Here is a 19263-nt window from a genome sequence, read left to right as displayed (position 1 = left end):
TGGGCCGGGAATCGAACCCGGGGGTCTAACCCGCTAGGAAAGCGACAATTCTACCACTGACACCACCAACCAATGCGTCAAAGCCCAGCGCAGAGCAGAGCTGCACATGGGTTGCAAACAGCCTCCTGCCACTTATAAAGAACCAGAAGCCCTGACGTAAAAGAGAACAGCTGCTGCATTGGCCGGGAATCGGACCCGGGTCTCCCGCGTGGCAGGCTGGGAAATTCTACCACTGAACCACCAATGCTCGGAGTCAACAGCTCAGCCTTGTTCTCACACATTACAGTAAACCCTGTCATTGCTTGCTGGTGTAAAATTGCTTACCGGAAGAGATGGAAGGCTACGAACTCAATTTGAAATCAAATGTCTGTTTACCAGGGCAATATCGACAATTGCTACCGTCGTAAAACAACTGAGAGATAAACTGAAAGACGTTTCGCGGGCATTTGACGAACAGAAATGGTCTCATCAGTGTTCTGAACGTAGGTAGCCACACCGCCAAAAATGAGTACAGAATGGATCATGCGAAAATCCTTAGTGGCACATGGCTGAAAAGGCAGACGAAGCTCCCCCTAAGCAAATTATGCTGCAGCTTCCAAGGATCGTTTTGAAAAAGAGCAGCAACACATTTGACATAACAGATAAAGGCTTCCTGCATTGGCCGGGAATCGGACCCGGGTCCTCCCGAGTGGCAGGCGAGAATTCTACCACTGAACCACCAATGCGCTACTTGTGCTTGAAGATGCGCAATTTCTACAAATTAATTTTGAGAAAAGACGTGTCTTTCACGAGGGGTATTATCGGCCAATGCTAAAGTTGAACAACTGACAGATAAACAGAACAAGTTCCATAGGTATTTGATGAAGAGAAATGGACACAAAAGAGCTTCTCTGAGAACAAAGGGGAGTGGGGGGAGGTCAATATCAAATAAACAAAAGTGAGAGTCGGTATCTTCTGTGGCCGCCAGCTCCCTTAAGAACTACAGTGCAGCTCGGCCCCTCCCGGACTGCACCAGATTTTTCAGTCAGTTGCTGCGGGAGATATTATTACCCGCTCTCTTCCACCAAAGGGCACTGTCCATCTGTGACCCTGTCGTACCGCTTGTGTCTCTTAGGGATCTTACATTACTGCCCTTGCAGTTTTATTCCACTTTCATGCAGGTCAGCATTAACCCTGGACATAGATCTTCTGGCGTTTTTCAGAGACAACAAACAGGTCAGTTTACTGTCATTAGTTACTTTAACCCTGACCTTTCTTGCCTGCTGCCGCCTGTTTATATGCCTTCTGGAATTTTTTCACAGCTGCTGCGTGAGCCGTAATTGCTTGTAATTCATCGAACAAATTCTAAAGTGCTTCCATTAAGTACCCGTAGGGTTTAAAAAAATGCGGCACCCCTGAAAAGGGAACTTTTTTGTGTAGTGTTTAGATATGTATATGTTATATATCGAATATGCTCGATGCCTGCCTCAACAAGACGCAGCAAGGTTGGAAAATGCAGCTGGAGCTCCCTCAAGCAAGAAAAAACAACACACCCTAATGAAAAGGAGGCCGTCCTTGCATTGGCCGGGAATCGGACCCCGGGTCTCCCGCGTGGCAGGCGAGAATTCTACCCACTGAACCACCAATGCTCGATTAAAGGTGAATTTTACTGGATTCAGGTTTGCGAAGCCCCCGCTGAAAAAAGCACGTACAGACTGGATTATGAGAGAACCTATCGCGGCACACTCAAAAGGAGCTCCTTCGAGCCAATTACGATTCGGGTTTCATTTGAAAGAACCCCAATTGTAAAAGTAACAAGAGACACCGCTGCTGTGCATTGGCCCGGGAATCGAACCCGGGTCTCCCGCCTTGGGAAGCGACAATTCTACCACTGAACCACCAATGCGTAAAGCCGCCAGCGCAGAGGTGCGCAAGGGTTGCAAACACAGCTGCCACGTATAAAGAACCAGAAGCCTGACGTAAAAGAGAACAGCTGCTGCATTGGCCGGGAATCGGACCCGGGTCTCCCCGCGTGGCAGGCGAGAATTCTACCACTGAACCACCAATGCTCGGAGTCAGCAGCTCAGCCTTGTTCTCACAATTACAGTAAACCCTGTCATTGCTTGCTGGTGTAAAATTGCTTACCGGAAGAGATGGAAGGCTACGAAACTCATTTTGACCAAATCAAATGTCTGTTACCAGGGCAATATCGACAATTGCTACCGTTAAAACAAACTATGAGAGATAAAACTGAAGAGACGTTTTCGCGGGCATTTGACGAACAGAAATGGTCTCATCAGTGTCTGAACGTAGGTAGCCACACCGCCAAAATGAGTACAGAATGGATCATGCGAAAATCCTTAGTGGCACATGGCTGAAAAGGCAGAAGAAGCTCCCCTAAGCAAATTATGCTGCAGTCTTCAAGGATCGTTTGAAAGAGCAGACAAACACATGTGTGACATATAACAGAATAAAGGGCTTCCTGCATTTTGGCCGGAGAGTGGGGAATCGTTAGTGGTCCTTGCACTGTTCACCTACGTGGTTCCCTTGTGAACGTGGTGGGTCCAGGGTCTCCCGCGTGGCAGGCGAGAATTCTACCACTGAACCACCAATGCGCTACTTGTGCTTGAAGATGCGCCAATTCTACAAATTAAATTTTTGGAAAAAGACGTGTCTTTCACGAGGGTATTATCGGGCCAATGCTAAAGTTGAACAACGGACAGATAAACAGAACAAGTTCCATAGGTATTTGATGAAGAGAAATGGACAAAAAGATCTCTCTGAACAAAGGGGAGTGGGGAGGTCAATATCAAAAGTGAGGAGTCGTTATCTTCTGTGGCCGCCAGCTCCCTTAAGAACTACAGTGCAGCTCGGCCTCCCGGACTCTGCACCAGATTTTTTCAGTTCTTGCTGGGAGAGTATTACCCCGCTCTTCCACCAAGGCACTGTCCATCTGTGACCCTGCAGCGCTGTCTTAGGGATCTTACATTACTGCCCTTGCAGTTTATTCCACTTTCATGCAGGGTCAGTCGCATTAACCTGGACATAGATATCCTGGCGTTTTTCAGAGACAACAAACAGGTCAGTTTACTGTCATTAGTTACTTTAACCCTGACCTTTCTTGCCTGCCGCCTGTTTATTGCCTTCTGGAATTTTTCACAGCTGCGGGAGCCGTAATTGCTTGTAATTCATCGAAACAAATTCTAAAGTGCTTCCATTATTACGTAATAAACCGGTAAACTGCGGGACACCCTGAAAAGGGAACTTTTTGGGTGTAGTAGTTTAGATATGTAGTATGTTATATATCGGAATGCTATGCTCATTATTTCCTGCTCAACAAGACGCTGCAAGGTTGGAAATGCAGCTGCGAGCTCCCTCAAGCAAGATAAAAAAAACACACCCTAATGAATAAGGATGAGGCCGTCCTTGCATGTGGCCGGGGCGAATCAGGCACCCGGGTCTCCCGCGTGGCAGGCGGAGGAATTCTACTCCACCACTGAACCACCAATGCTCGATTAAAAGGTGAAATTTACTGGGGATTCTAAGGTTTGCGAAGCCCCGCTGGAAAAGTCTAAGCCGTACAGACTGGATTATGAGAGAGAACCTATCGCACGGCACACTCAAAAGGAGCTCCTATCGAGCCACATTACGATTCGGCCCTTCCCCTTCCTTTCAATTTGAAAAGAACCGCCCACCAATTGTAAATCGAGTAGACAAGAGACCATCCGCTGTGCATTGGCCGGGAATCGACAACCCGATCGGGTCTCTCCCGCTTGGGGACTTTAGCCGACATCTTTCTACCACTGAAGTTCTGCTGAACCACCCAATGCGTAAAACCCAGCGCAGAGGTGCGCCATGGTTGCAAATCCACAGCTGCCCACTTATAAAGAACCCAGAAGTCCTGACGTAAAAAACAGAACAGCTGCTGCCACTTGGCCGGGGAATCGGACCCGGGTCTCGCCGCGTGGGCAGGCTAACAATTCTACCATGAACCACCACTGCCTCTCGGAGGCAACAGCTCAGCACCTTGTCTCTAACAATCTTACAGTAAACCCTGTCATGTGCTTGCTGGTGTGTAAAATTGCTTACCGTGAGAGAGATGGAAAAGGCTAACCCGACGAACTCATTTTGAAATCAAAAATGTCTGTTACCAGGGCAATAGTCGACAATTGCTACCGTTAAACAACTCTGAGACCGATAAACTGAAGAGTGTTTCGCGGGCATTTGACGAACAGAAATGGTCTCTCAGTCAGTGGTCTGAACGTAGGTAGCACCCACACCGCCAGTAAATGAGTACAGAATGGATCATGCGATAAATCCTTAGTGGCACATGCCTGCATGAAAAAGGCAGACTGAAACGAAGCTCCCCTAAGCAAATTATGCTGCAGCTTCCCAAGGCGATCTGTTATGTAATTATGAAAGAGACAAACACATTTGACAATTAACAGATAAAGGCTTCCGAGCCCATTGGCTCGGGAATCTCGGACCCGGTCTACATCCCGCGAAGGACAGGCTAGGAGGAAATGTCTACCACTAGAACCACCAATGCGCTACTTGTGCTTGAAGCATGCGCAATTCTACAAATAATTGGGTGGAAAAGAGCGTGTTCTTTCAACGAGGGGTATTATCGGCCAATGCCTAAAGTTGAACAACGGACAGATAAACAGAACAAGTTCCATAGGTATTTGATTGAAGAGAAATGGTTCACCAAATAGCATTGGATGGTCATCGAAACAAAGAGGGGGTGGGGCTAGAGGTCAATATCAAAAGTGAGAGTCGACACGTATCTTCTGTGCGCCGCCAGCTACCAATAGAAGAACATAAACAGTGCAGCTTCGGCCCTCCCTGAAGCGAGGGACATCTGCCACCAGGATTCACATTCAGTTATCTTGTCAGTGGTGATTCGGAGATTATATTACCTACGCAACCGACTTTCCCACTAAATGGCACTGTGTCATCATTCTGTGACCCTGTAGCCGCATAGTCGTAGGGATCTTACATTATGCCCATTGCACCTTTATTCCCACTTTGCAATGCAGGACTGTCAGTACTATTAACCAACTGGAACATAGATCTTCCTGGCGTTTTTCAGAGACAACAAACAGAGTCAGTTGTACTGTCATTAGTTACTTTAACCCGTGGGGGACCCTTTACGTTGCCTGCCGCCTGTTTGTGATTGACACTTCTGGAATTTTTTCCCAGCTGACGCCGTTGAGCCGGTAATATGCTTGTAATTCATCGAACAAATTCTAAAGTGCTTCCATTAATTACTCCGTAAAATGCGGGGGACCTGAAAAAAGGGAACGTTTTGTGTAGTTTAGATTTGTAGTGTAAGAATATGTATTTATATATCTCTGAATATGCTCGACTGCTCAACAAGACGCGCAAGGTTGGCATTGAAATTTTCTGCAAAGCTGGAGCTCCCTCAAGCAAGGAAAAACACAACCCTAATGGAAAAGGAGGCAGCATCCCTGTGCACTTGGCCGGGGAAATCGGACCCGGGTCTCCCGCGTGGCAGGAGCAAGAGGGGGAAAATTTTACACTGAACTGAACCACCAATGCTCGATAAAGGAGAATTTTTTAAATTTACTGGGGATTTTTTTTCAGGTTTGCGAAGCCCGCTGAAAGCAACGTACAGACTGGATTATGAGGAGAACACTATCGCGCGCACACTCCAATAAGGAGCTCCTTGAGGCCAATTACGATTCGGGTTTCATTTTGAAAAGAACCGCAATGGTAAAGTAACAAGAGAACTACCGAATGCTGCTGCATTGTGCCGGGAATCGACCCCCGGGACATCATTTCGCCCGCTCGGGCGAATCTCCCAAGCGCGACAATTCTACCACTTCAGAACCACCAATGCGTAAGCCAGCCGCAGCGCAGAGGTGCGCATGAGACGTTGCAAACACAGCCACTGGCCACTTATAAAGAACCAGAAAGCCTGACGTAAAATAGAAAACAGCTGCTGCATTTGGCCGCGGAATCAATGATCAAACCCGGCATCGCTACCCCGAGTGGACGCGGGCAGAAGTCTTGCGACCAATCTAACCATCTGAAACCACCAAATGCTCGGGAGGGCAACAAGCTCAGCCTTGTTCTCCACAATTACAGTAAACCCTGTCATTGCTTTGCTGGTGTAAAATTGCTTACCGGAAGAAGAGATGGAAGGCTACGAACTCATTTTGAAATCAAACGTCGTCTGTTACCAGGGCAATTATCGACAATTGAGCTACCGTTAAAATAAACTCTGAGAATAAACTGAAGACGTATTCGCGGGGCATTTGACGAAACAGAAATGGTCTCATCCAGTGTCTGAACGTAGGTAGCCACACAAAAGCCAGCACCAAATGAGTACAGAATGGACCATGCGAAAATCCTTAGTGGCACATGGCTGAAAAGGCAGACGAAGCTCCCTTAAGCAAATTATGCTGCAGCTTCCAGGATCGTTTTGAAAGAGCAAAACCATTTGACATAACAGATATAAAGGCTTCCTGCATTGGCCGGGAAAATCGGGGAACCCGTGTCTTCCGCGACCCTGGCAGCGCGGATAAGAGATTCTACCACTGAACCACCAATGCGCCTACATTGTGCTTGAAGATGTTACGCAATTCTACAAATTTAACTTTGAAAGACGTGTCATTCACGAGGGTGTTCTTTTTTTTTTCTCTATATTATACGAGCCAATGCTAACGTTAGAACAACTGATCAGAATAAAACAGAACAAGTTCCATATGGTATTTGATTGACAGAAGTAACATGCGACAAACGATTCTCTTGAACAAAGGCCGACGCATGTGGGGGAGGTCAAGTTATCAAAAGTAGCGAGACGTGATACTTACTGTGAGCCGCCCAGGGCCTACCCTCTAAGAACTACAAGTGCCAGCCTACGGCCACCTCTCCGACGCACTTGCAACCCAGATATAGTTCAGCTTCTTAGCTGCGCGAGATATTTACCCGCCCCTCTTACCACTAATCGCGCCACTGTCCATATCGTGACCCTGCTATGTGTAGCGTCCTGGTCTTCCGAGATCTATACATTACTGCCCTTGCCCCCGATTTATTCACACTTTCATGTAGTTCGTCATGCGCCTCTAAACCCTTGGCCCCCATCGATCTTCTAGCCCCGTTTTTCTAGAGACAGACAAAATTGCGGTCAGTTTACTGTTCATTAGTTTACTTTAATACCCTAAAAAACCTTTCAAGTTAGCCTGTTAAAGGCCTGTTTATTGCCTTCTGGAATTTTTCACAGCTGCGTGACTAGGGCAAAACTAATTGCCTAAACGTAATTCATCGAAAAATAATTCTAAGTCGTGCTTACAGCATACAGTACCCGTAAAAATGCTTCGCGGCACCCTGAAAAGGGAACTTTTGTGTTAGTTTAGATATGTATATGTATATACTCGAATTATGCTCCTCGACTCGCCTCAACAGCGATCGCAACACTAGCAAGGAAAGGCGCGGTTGGACAATCCAGCTGGAGCTCACTATCAAGCAAGACAACAGACCACACCTCTTAATGAAAAGGAGGCCGTCCTTGCATTGGCCGGGACAGGAATTGCAGGTACTACCCGCGGGTCTCCCAGCCCGGCGCAGGTCGACGCATAAGCGACCACTGAATGCTACCCAATTAAAGTCTGAATGACTGCCGATTCAAGCCGTTTTATTACCGACCTGAAATCCGCCATTTCTTCGGTCTTTTGAGTGGGCTTTGCCCAAGTTACTCGTGAAAAGCTAAACACGTACAGACTGGATATGAGATTTGAGAAAACCTATCGCGCGGCACACATCACAAAAAAGTAGCTCTCGTTTCGATGCCAATTAACGATTATTCGGTTTCATTTGAAAGAACCCCAAATTGTAGAAGTTAAAAACAAGAGACTACCGCTGTCTTACTGCATTGGCCGGGAATCGAACACTCAGTCTCCAGTCATCCCTGCGTTTGGGGAAGCGACAATTATACCCAAACTGAAACGCACCAATTTGTGTAAAGCCAGAAGCAGAAGTGTGGCGCATGGTGCAAAAACAGCTGCCACTTATAAAGAACCAGAAGCCTGGACGACGTATAAAGAGAACAGCTTGCATCACCAGTTTTCATTGGTCCGGGAATTAATCGACGACACCGGGTATTCCGCGTGGCAGCTGCGGCGATGAATTTTATCGTATAACCAACTGAAAACACCATATGCTTAATATGCGTCAACAGTCCAATACATTTCTCAGCCTGTGTTCTCACAATTACAGAAAACCCTATTGCTTTGCTGATGGTGTAAAACTTGCCGCGAAAAAGATGGAACGTAACGAGACAGCAGCTTGGACTTATCGTACGATTTCATGTGGATATTAATTGTCTGTATCCAGGGCACATATCGGACAATTGCTACCGTTAAACAAAGGTTGAGAGATAAAATGAAGACGTTTCGGCGGGCATTTTGACGAATAGAAATGGTTCATCAGTGTGGTCTGAAGCCGTAGGTAGCAACACGTTCGCCAAAATGAGTACAGAATGGATCAATCGCGAAAATCCTTCAGTGGCACATGGCTGAAAACCAAAGGCAGACGAAGGCTCCCGAAGCAAATTATGCTATGCCAGCTAGTTCAGGTATGAAGTTTGATTAAGAGCAACACATTTGGACATATACAGATATGTAGAAGGCTTCCTGCATGGATGGCCCGGGAATTCGGACCGAGGTTCTCCGCCGTGGCAGGACTGAGAATTATACCACCTGAACCCCAATCGCGCTAACTGAGCTATTATGCTGAAGATGCGCAATAACTAACAAATTTATTTTGACATAAAGGGAAGACGTGTCTTTATCACGAGACGGGTGATTATCGGCAATGCTATAGCAGTAAACAATTTTGAACCGTCGTGACATGGATAAACAGAACAAGTTCCAGGTATTTGTTATATTGAGGCGAATGAGAAACTGTGGACAAAAGATTCTCTGGATAGGGAAAAAGGTGGCGTGGGGGGAGGTCAATATCATATATAAGTCTCGAGCGAGTCGTTATCTTCTGATGGCCGCCCTGCTCCCTTAAGAACCTACAGTGCAGCTCGGCCTCCCGGACTGCACCAGACTTTTTCAGTTCTTGCTGGGAGATAGATGATTAGATTCTTCCCGCCATCTTCCACCAATGCTCACTGTCCATCTGTTGACCCTGTTCTAAGCGCTCTGTCCTGTAGGGATCTGACGATGTATACTGCCCTTGCTAGTTTATTTCCACATCTTTCATGCAGGTCATGCCGCGTTAACCATTCTGGAGAATAGATCTTCTGGCCGTTTTTTTTGCAGAGACAACAAACAGGGTCCGTTTACTGTCATTAGTTTACTTTAACCCTGCAACCTTTCTTGCTCTGCCGCCCTGTTTTATTGCCTTCTGGAATTGTTGTTTTCCACAGCTCCACTGCTGTGAGCCGTTCTATTGCTGCGCTGAATCTAGTTTCGGAACAAAATTCTTAAAGTGCTTCCATTAATTATCTCCTTTTATTTGTTTTTGTAAAATCGGCACTATGGCACCCTGAAAAGGGAACTTTTTGTGGTAGGTTTAGAATATGTATATGTTTATATATCGAATATGCTCGACTGCCTGCTAACAACAGAAGAGCGCTGACAAGGGTATTGGAAATGCAGCTGGAGCTCCCTCAAGCAAGAAAAACCCATGGCCTAATGAAAAGAGAGGCCGTCCTTGCATTGGCCGGGAATCGGATCCCCGGGTCTTCCCCGCGTGGACCAGGCGAGAATTCTACAACCACTGAAACCACCAATGCTCGATTAAAGGTGAAATTCAATGGGATTTCAGGTTTGCGAAGAGGCCCCGTACTTGAAAAGCACCGTACAGGACGCGAGATTATGAGAGAGAACCTATCGCGGCACAATCAGCCAAAAGGAGATCCTTCGAGCCAATTCCGAGTTCGGATGTTCATTTGAAAGAACCCCACATTTGTAAAGTAACAGTAGAGGACACCGTCTTAGCATTGGCCGGGAATCGAACCCGGGTGCAGCTCCGCTTGGGGAATAGCGATAAATTCTACCAACTGAACCACCACATGCGTAAACCCCAGCGCCAGAGGTGCGCCGCTATGGTTGCCTAAACACAGCTGCCCACTTTAGAAAGAACCAGAATGCCTGAGCGTAAAAGAGAACAGTGGCTGCCATTGGCTCCGGGTAATCCGGACCCGGCCGATAATCCCGCGCAGACGCAGGAAGCGTGAGAGAATTCATAACCATCATGAACAACCAATGCTCGCGACGGTCAACAGCACTCAGCCTTGTTCTCACAAATTACAGTAAACTCCTGTCTTGCTTGCTCGGTGTAAAATATGGGCTTACGCCCGACGACAGAGAGGGAAGGGCTACGCAAAACGTAATTTTTGAAATCAATGTCTGTTACTGTTACCAGGCTGCAACGACTTAAATAATATCCGGACATTGCCCTTCACTCGTTAAACAAGCTGTAGAGATAAACTGAATGACAGTTTGCGCGCGGGCATATTGACGATACAGAGAAATGTCTCATCAGTGTTCTGATATACTGTTCTGTAGCTAGCCACACCGCCAGAGTGTAAAATGCAGGTGGTGCTGGTAACCAGAAGTTGTCAGCTGCATAGCGAATTAAGTCTGGAGTAAAGGTGTGCAGCGTAGGCCTGAAAAGCCGGTCTAGTTATGAAGCCCCCTTACGTCAATTATGCTGCACTGCGTACATAGAGGCGCGTGCAGGAGATCACGCCGACGCGCAGCCGAGTACATCAGACTGGGTGAGCTCAGAACATGTATAAAGGCTCTTTCCTGCATTGTGCTTGTGCCGAATCGCGGAAGACGGACCCGGGTCTCCCCCCAGTGTTCAGGCCCGAGAATTATCACCACTGAGACTACAGTAGTGCGCGAGCTTGTGCTTGACGACTGCGCAACAATTCTTGAACATTTCCTTATTAATTAAGTGATCGTGGAAGATCAAGATGTTTCGCGGGCCTCTGTTCGCTGCAGAGTGTGCTATTAACTGCTCAATGCGTAAAGCTTGAACAATGGACTCAGATAAACAGGAACATGATGTTCCATAGACGTATTTTGATGACAAAGGACGAAAGGTAAGATAGGGCGACAAAGATTTTCGTAGCTGAGACGAAAGAGGGAAGCTGGGGCGTAAACTGAGGGCAACTATCAAAAGTGAGAGGTCGTTATCTTCTGTGGCCGCCAGTCGTCCTTAATGAAACTATCGAGTGCCAGCTCGGCTACCCGGACTAGCACCAGTATTTTTCAAGTTCCTGCTGGCGGAGTATATTACAACAGCTCTTCCACCAAGGCACTGTCCAATCTGGGACCCTGTAGCCCTATGTATTAGGGATCTTACATTTCTGCCCTTGAAATGTTGATTCCAAACTTTTTTCAGCATGGGTGAACAGGTCAGCCAGGTTAACCCGTGGACATAGATCTTCTGGCGTTTTCCCAGTAGCAGAGACAAAAAAGGTCAGTTTACTGTCAATTAGTTACTTTAACCCGTGACCTTTCTGGTACCAGCACGCTTCCTGTTTATTCTGCCTTCTGGGAATTTTCACAGCTGCTGCGGTGCCCCCGTGTTCCGCGTAATTTCACGAACAAATTCATGAAAGTGCCTTTCCATTTAATTAGCCCGTCATCAAATGCGGCACCCTGAAGCAAAAGGGAACTCAGTTTTGTGAGTTTAGATATGTAAAAGTTAGTTAGTATATCGAATATTGCTTAGGACTGCATTCAAACAAGAACGCCCACAAGGTGTCGAACATGCAGGCTGGCGCTCCCTCAGAGCACGAAAAACCCACACCTAATGACCAAAGGAGATGTCCGTCCTTGCATTGGTTTCTGAAAAATCGGACCCGGGGTCTCCCGCGTGGCAGGCATGGAGAATTCTACCACTGAAACACACCCAATGCGCTCCCATTTAATGGTTGAATTGTTATGGGGATTCTCGGCTTGCGAAGCACCCCGCTGAGAAATATGCACCGTAACAGACTGGCATTAATGCATGCTATGGAACGGCCCAATTTTTTTGTTCTCGCAGGACACACTTCAGAAAGTGGAGCCTCGCTTCTGCATGAGCCAATTACGATTCGTGTTAGCTTTCCGTTTGAAGAAGCCACCCATATTGATAAAGTAACTAAGAGACACCGCCTGCTGCATTATGGCCGGAGGAATCGCAACCGGGCTTAACTCCCCGCTTGGAGAAGCGACAATTCAATTCTACCACTGAACCACCAATGTGTAAAAACCTCTAGCGCAGAGTAGAGTGTGGCGACATGGGTTGAAAACAACGCTGCCAACTTATAAAGAACCAGAAGCCTGACGTAAAAGAGAACAGCTGCTGTGCATTGGCCGGGAATACGGACCCTGGTCCTCCCGCGCGGCAGGCCGCGAGGAATTTCTACCACTGAACCAACAATGCTCGGAGGAGTAGTCAAACAGCTCGGGCCTTGTTCTGGCACCGTTACGAGGTAAACCCTCATTCATTTGCTTGCTGGTGTAAATTGGCTTACCGGAAGAAGATGGAAGGCTACGAAACTCATTTTGAAAATCAAATGTCTGGTTAACCAGGGCACTTATCGACAATTGCTACGAGGCCATTAAAACAACTGAGAGATAAACTGCCAAGCCGTTTCGCGGCATTGTGAGCGAAACAGAAAATGGTGTCTCAGTGTCTGAACGTAGGTACCAATCACACCGCCCTAAATGAGATACAGAATGGATCATGCGCAAAATCCGGTAGTGGCACATGCGCCTGAAAAGGCAGGACGAAGTAACTCCTTAGCCCAAATTAGTGCTGCAGCTTCCAGGATCGTTTGAAGAAAGAGCAACACATTTTAAATGAAACAGATAAACGGCCTTCCTGCATTGGCCGGGAATCGAGACCCGGGTCTCCAGCGTGGCAGGCGAGAGATTACTCACTCAACTGAACCGACCAATGCGCTACTTGTGCTTGAAGATGCGCAATTCTACAAATTAATTTGGACAACGACTTGTTCTGATTCACTGAGTGGTATTATCCGGCCAATGCTAAAGTTTGAACAACTGACATGCACTAAACAGAACAAGTTATCCATAGGTATTTGATGTAATGAGAAATGGGACAAAAAGATTCTCTGAATCCCAAAGGGGGAGTGGGGGAGGTCATATCAAAAGTGAGAGTCGTTATCTTCTGTGGCCGCCAGCTCCCTTAAGAACACTACAGTGCCAGCTGTTCGGACATCCCGGCGACTGCACCGAGGTATGTGTGTTTCAGTTTCTTGCTGCGGAGAGATATTACCCCGGCTCATTGCCACCAAGAGCACTGGCACTGTCCATCTGGGACCCTGCACTAGCGCACTGTCTTAGACGCGATCGTTACATTACTGCCCTTGGCAGTTTATGATACCACTTTCTAGCACGTGTCTAGCCCAGTTAAACCCTAGGACCTGAGATACTTCTAGGCTCGCTTTTTCAGAGACAACATAACAGGGTCATGGTTTACTAGTCAGTACGTTACGATTAAACCTGACCTTTCTTGCTGCCGCTCGTAGACTTGGTGAGTTGCCTATCTGGACATGTTTCACAGACTGCGGTTAGAGCCGTAATTTGTTAATTGCTGGAATTAAGACGAAACAATTCTAACTAAGTGTTTCCATTATAATCTACCCGTTCAAAATGCTCGTGTTGTGATGGCGTTTTCAGGCACCCTGCAGGGAGCGTAATCTTTTTGTGTAAAGTTTAGATATTGTATATGGTGATATATCGAATATCGCCCGACTGCTCTCACACAAGCCGCAGGCAAGGTTGGCAATGCCACCAGCCACTGGACGCCTCCCTACGAAGCATAGCAAAAAACACACCCGTAATGAAAAGGAATAGGGCCGTCCTTGCCATTCGGACGGCCCGGAATCCCGGACCTGCGGTATTCCCCGCCGTGGCCAGGGCGACGTGAATTCTACCACGGCAACCACCAATGTCGCGTATAAAAGGTGAACTTAGCTGGGATTCTAGCGCTTTGAGCAAGCAAGCCCCCGCTGAAAAGCAACGTACATGACTGGATGTATGGAGTATAGAGATCGAAGCACTATCGCGGCCCACACTCAATAATGAGCTCCTTCGAGACAATTACGATTCTGCCCGTTTAATGAAAGGAAAGCCCAATTGCCATAAAGTAACAAGAGACACACGTGCTGTGCATTGGCCTGGGAAGTTAGAACCCGGCGTTCTTCCGCTGGAAAGCCGAATTAGCGAGTGCACAATTCTACCACTGCCACCAAACCAATGCTTGCCTAAACCCTCCAGCGCGCGAGGTGAGCTATGAGTTTGCAAAAACAGATGCCACTTATAAAGAACCAGAATGCATGCAGTCAAAAGAGAACAGCTCTGCTGCATTGGGCCGGGAATCAGGACCGCCGGGTCTCCCGCCGTGGCAGGACGGAGAATTCTACCATCTGAAACCACACAATGCTCGGAACGTCAACAGCCAGCTCAGACTATGTTCTCACAGATTACAGTTAAACCTTGTCATTGCTATGCTGGTGTAAAATTGCTTACCGGAAGAGATGGAAAGGGCTACGAATCTCATTTAGTGAAGTACAAATGTCTGTCTACCAGGGGCATATCGACATATTGACCTACCTGCTTATAGCAACTCGAAGCAGAATAAACTGAAAGACGTTTCGCGGGCAGATTTGAGCAGAACAGAAATGGCTACTCATTTCAATGTCTGAACGTACTGCGTAGCCCAAACGTTATCTCGCCAAATATGCCAGCTAGGAGTAATGAGATCATGCGAAAATCCTTAAGCTGTGTCACAATCGGCTGAAAAGGCCAGAACGAAGCTCCACTAAGACCAAAGGTAATTGCATGCAGCTTATCAGGATCTGGTTTTGAAAGAGCAAACACCATTTGATCATAACAGCATAAAGGCTTCCTCGCCATTGCACAGGGGAACTCGCGACCCGACGCAGTCTCACCGCGTGGCATGGCGGCTGAGAATTCTTCTAATCCACTGAACGACCAAATGCGCTACTTGTGCTTGAAGCTAGCGCAATTCTACAAATTAATTTGGAAAAAGAACGTGTCTTTCAACGGGGGTATATGCGGCCAATGCTAAAGTTGAACAACTGACAGATAAACAGAACAAGTTCCATAGGTATTTGATTAAGAGAAATGGACAAAAGATTCTGACTGAACAAACGGCGGGAGTGGGGGAGGACGCAATATCAAAAGTGAGAGGAGCATCTATCCCCCCCCTATCTGCTGGCCGCCAGCTCAGCATCTCCTTAAGCAACTCTACAGTGGCAGCTCGCTCAGGCCTCTCCGGACTGCACTGCAGAGGATTTTTCCGTTTCTTGCTGGGAGATATATTATCCACCGCCTCTCTCCACCAAGGCAACTGCCATCCATCTGTGAGGCCCTGACCTCGCTGCGCTGTCCTCTTAGGGATCTTACATTACTGCGACCCTTGCAGTTTTATGTCACACTTTCATGCAGAGGTCAACGGCGTGCACGGGTTAACCCTGGATGCTCATAGATCTACTCTGGCGTTTTTCAGCAGACAATCCACAGAAACTAGGTCAGTTCACTCTGTCTATGTAGATTAATACTTCAACGGCCTGATCCCTTTCTTATTGCCTGGCCGCCTGTTCTATTGCCATCTGGCAATTTCTTCACTAGCTGCCGTGAGCCGTAATTGCTCTGCTCGTAAGTTTCATCCCTCGAACAAATTCTAAAGTGTTCATTTCTTCCGTAAACTTACCCGTAAAATGCTGGGCACCTGAAAAGGTGAAACTTTTTGTGTAGTTTCTAGATATTGTATATGTTAAATATATCGAATATGCTCGACTGGCCCTCAACAAGAAGACAGCGCAAGTTGGAAATGCCAGCTGGAGCTCCTCCCTCAAGGCAAGAAAACGACACACCCTAATGAAAAGGATGGCCGTCCTGGCATTGTGGACCATCGGACCCCAGGGTCCGATGCATTCGGCCAGGGGAATTCGACCCCGCGCGTCCACCCGGCGTAAGGCAGAGCGTAGGCGAGAATTCTATTCCCACCTGAACCACCAAATGCTCGATTAAAGGTTGAATTTACTGGGATTCAGGGCGAGTTACTCGACTGAAAGCCCGAAATCTGAAAAGCACGTGACAGACTGGATTACCCGAAGAGCACCTATCGCGGCACACTCAAATAGGAGCTAAACCTTCGAGGAGCTCAATTACGATTCGGTTTCATTTGAAAGAACCCCCTCAATTGTAATAAGTAACAATGGAAGACCACAAACTTCGCTGGGATGCCATTGGGCGGGAATCGAACCCGGGTCCTCCGCTTGGGATACAGCGCGGACAATTCTTACCACTGAAACCACCAATGGCGTAAACCCCAGCGCAGACAGTGCCGCCATTTCATCAGTTAATTGGGTGCGCGATGGTTGCAGAAACACACGCTGTGCACTTTATAAAAAGAAAGACAGAAGCCTGACGTTGACGTTAAAAGAGAACAGTGGCTGACATTGGCCTGCCGGGGAATCGGACCACGGGTTTACTCCCGCGCTGGCACCATATCAGGGCGAACAATTCTACCCACTCGTGCAACCCACCCAATGCGCTCGGCGTAGAACTTGTCTTGAAGATAGCTCAAGGCCTTGTTCTCGACAAATTCACAAATGATACAAACCGTGTTTTCAATTGGCTTGCTGGTGTCTAAGCTAATGGTGAGGTGCTTTCACGAAGAGGAAGGAAGGCCTACGGACTCATTTGCGAAAGTGACAACTGACAGATAAACAGCATCCATAGGTTCCATATGCTACCGATGTGATGAACGAGAAATGGACACAGATTCCTCTGACGACAAAGCGGGCAGTTGGGGGAGGTCAGATATGGTACAAGTGAGAGTCGTTATCGTAGGTTGTAGGCATAGCCACGCTTCCCTTAATGAACTACAGAAATGCAAAGACATGCAGCTCTCGTGGCCGAAGAAAGTTCGGAGCTGCAAACCCCCCAGATTTTTTAGTTCATTGCCTCTGGAGGCATATTATAGACCCCCCCCGCTCTTCTTTGTTACCCTACCCCGCTCTTTCAGGGATTATTACCACCTCGCTCTTTTCTTCTTTCAACTACCACCCCGCTCTTTTCTTTTCTATCTTTCCAGGGGAACCTACGACCGCCTCTCGATACTTCGCACTTCCCTGAGAGCGAGAGGAATTCTACACTGAAGCCACCAATGGCGCCACTTACTCTGCGCTCGAAGCCTTCTGAGTAGATGCGCATATTCTACATATATGAATATGCCAAAAGACGTGTCTTTTCACGAGCAGCGTTTATCTGGCCAATGCTATAGAAGTTGAACAACTGCCAGGATAAACAGGAACAAGTGCCATATTGCCATGGTGACACCCCATGAGCCCAACCCACCAAAGATCCACCCTGAACAAAGGTAGAGCAGTGGGTGGAGCGGGTCAATATCCAAAGAATGAGAGGTCGTTATCTTCTGCTCTAATGGGCGCCCATGCTCCAGCTGTGCGCCCTAAGAGCTGCGACAGCTCGGCCTCCTGCCGTCCGGATCTGCACCTATGTTTTTGCAATTTTCTTAGCTTACCGGAGATACCTACTACCGCTGCTCCTTCCCACCCCCAAGCGCCCCCACTGTTTCATGCTGGTGAGGCACGCCGGTAGCGCCTGCTCTTCGGCATAGATCTTACATCTCTCTGCCCCTTGCTCTTGCAAGTTTATTCCACTTTCGTAAGCGCCCCCAGAGACGAACAAGCATTTAGTTTTACTGGACATAGATCTTTCTGCGACCTTTCCGTTTGCCTGCAGAGACAACAGTTTTTATATGTCAGTTTACTGTGTCATTAAGTTACTTTAACCCTGACCTTTCTTGCCTGCCCGATACTAAATTTTATTGCCGATCTGGAATTATTTTTCACAGCAATTATTCAACAGCTCGACTTGTAGCCCGTAATTGCTTAGTAATTCAATCTCGAAACAAATTCTAAAGTGCTTCCATATAAATTACCCGTCACGCTAAAATGCGGAAGGCCCACCCTGAAAAGGTAACTTTTTGTGTAGTTTAGATATGTATAATTGTATATCGAATATGCGCGTCGACTGTACATATGGCTCGAGCTGCCCTCAACCAGACGCGCAAGGTTGGGTGGAAATGCAGACCTGGAGCCCTCCCTCAAGCAAGAAAAACACGGACCACCCTAATGAAAAGGAGGCCGTCCCTTGCATTGGCCCGGCGAATCGAATCCGGACCCGGGTCTCCCGCGTGGCAGGCGAGAATTCTACCACTGAACCACCATGCTCGATTAAAGGTGAAATTTACTGGGATTTCAGGTTTGCGAAAAATAGCCCCGTCGCTGAAAAAGCACGTAACAGACGGGATTATGAGAGAACCTATTCGCTGGCACACTCTCAAAAGGAGCCTCCTTCGAGCCAATTACGATTCGCGGTTCATTCATTTGAAAAGAACCCCAATTGTAAAGTTAACAAGAGACATCGCGCTTTTGTGCATTGGCCGGCCCGAATCGAAACCCGGGTCTCCGACGCTTGGGAAAGCGACAATTCTACCACTCTGAATACACCAATGCAGAGTAAAACCCCAGCGCAGAGGTGCGCACATGGTTGCATAACACAGCTGCCACTTATAAAGAACCAGAAGCCTGACGTAAAAATGAGAACAGCGTTCTGTGCCTGCGCACTCATGGGCCGGGAATCGGACCCAGAGAGGGTCTCCCGCGTGGGCGGCAGGAGGGAGCTTATTCTACCACTGAAAACCACCAATGCTCGGAGTCAAACAGCTCAGCCTTGTTCTCACAATTAACAGTAAACCCTGTCAGCTTTGCTTGATGGTGTAAAATTGCCTTACCGCGTAAAAGAGATGGACCAAGGCTACGAAACCTCATTTTGAAATCAAAATGTCTGTTGTTACCAGGGCAATATCGACAATTGCTACCGCTTTAAAACAACGAGGAGAGATAAACTGAAGACGTTTCGCGGGGGCATTGACGAACAGAAAATGGTCCATCAGTGTTCTGAACGTAGGTAGTAGCCAACCGCCAAAATGAGAGTACAGAACCCGTGGATCATTGCGAAAATCCTTAGTGGCACATGGCTGAAAGTGCCTGCAAGGCAGACGAAAGCTCCCTAAAGCAAATTAAATGCTTGCGCTTCCAGCTCGTTTGAAAGAGCAACACCTTTGACATAACAGATTAAAGGCTTTCCTGCATTGGCCGGGAATAGACCCGGGTCTCCCGCGCGTGGCAGGCCGAGAATTCTACCACTCACTGAACACCCAATGCGC

General features: G+C 47.6%; 5 non-coding genes across 5 annotated transcripts; all 5 read right to left on the bottom strand.

Moving 5' to 3' along the window:
* Nucleotides 1-174: 174 nt before the first annotated feature.
* Nucleotides 175-247, bottom strand: trnag-gcc. The gene has a single exon. It is a non-coding gene; the product is annotated as a tRNA-Gly (tRNA).
* Nucleotides 248-653: 406 nt separating this feature from the next.
* Nucleotides 654-725, bottom strand: trnag-gcc. The gene has a single exon. It is a non-coding gene; the product is annotated as a tRNA-Gly (tRNA).
* Nucleotides 726-1555: 830 nt separating this feature from the next.
* Nucleotides 1556-1628, bottom strand: trnag-gcc. The gene has a single exon. It is a non-coding gene; the product is annotated as a tRNA-Gly (tRNA).
* Nucleotides 1629-1812: 184 nt separating this feature from the next.
* trnag-ccc lies at nt 1813-1885 on the bottom strand. The gene has a single exon. It is a non-coding gene; the product is annotated as a tRNA-Gly (tRNA).
* Nucleotides 1886-1976: 91 nt separating this feature from the next.
* trnag-gcc lies at nt 1977-2048 on the bottom strand. Its single transcript has one exon. It is a non-coding gene; the product is annotated as a tRNA-Gly (tRNA).
* Nucleotides 2049-19263: the final 17215 nt, after the last annotated feature.

This window comes from Cyprinus carpio, chromosome A3 (assembly GCF_018340385.1).
Source record: "Cyprinus carpio isolate SPL01 chromosome A3, ASM1834038v1, whole genome shotgun sequence".
NCBI lineage: Eukaryota > Metazoa > Chordata > Actinopteri > Cypriniformes > Cyprinidae > Cyprinus > Cyprinus carpio.
Note: the sequence above shows the minus strand (reverse complement) of the source record. Positions and strands in the feature narration are given on the sequence as shown.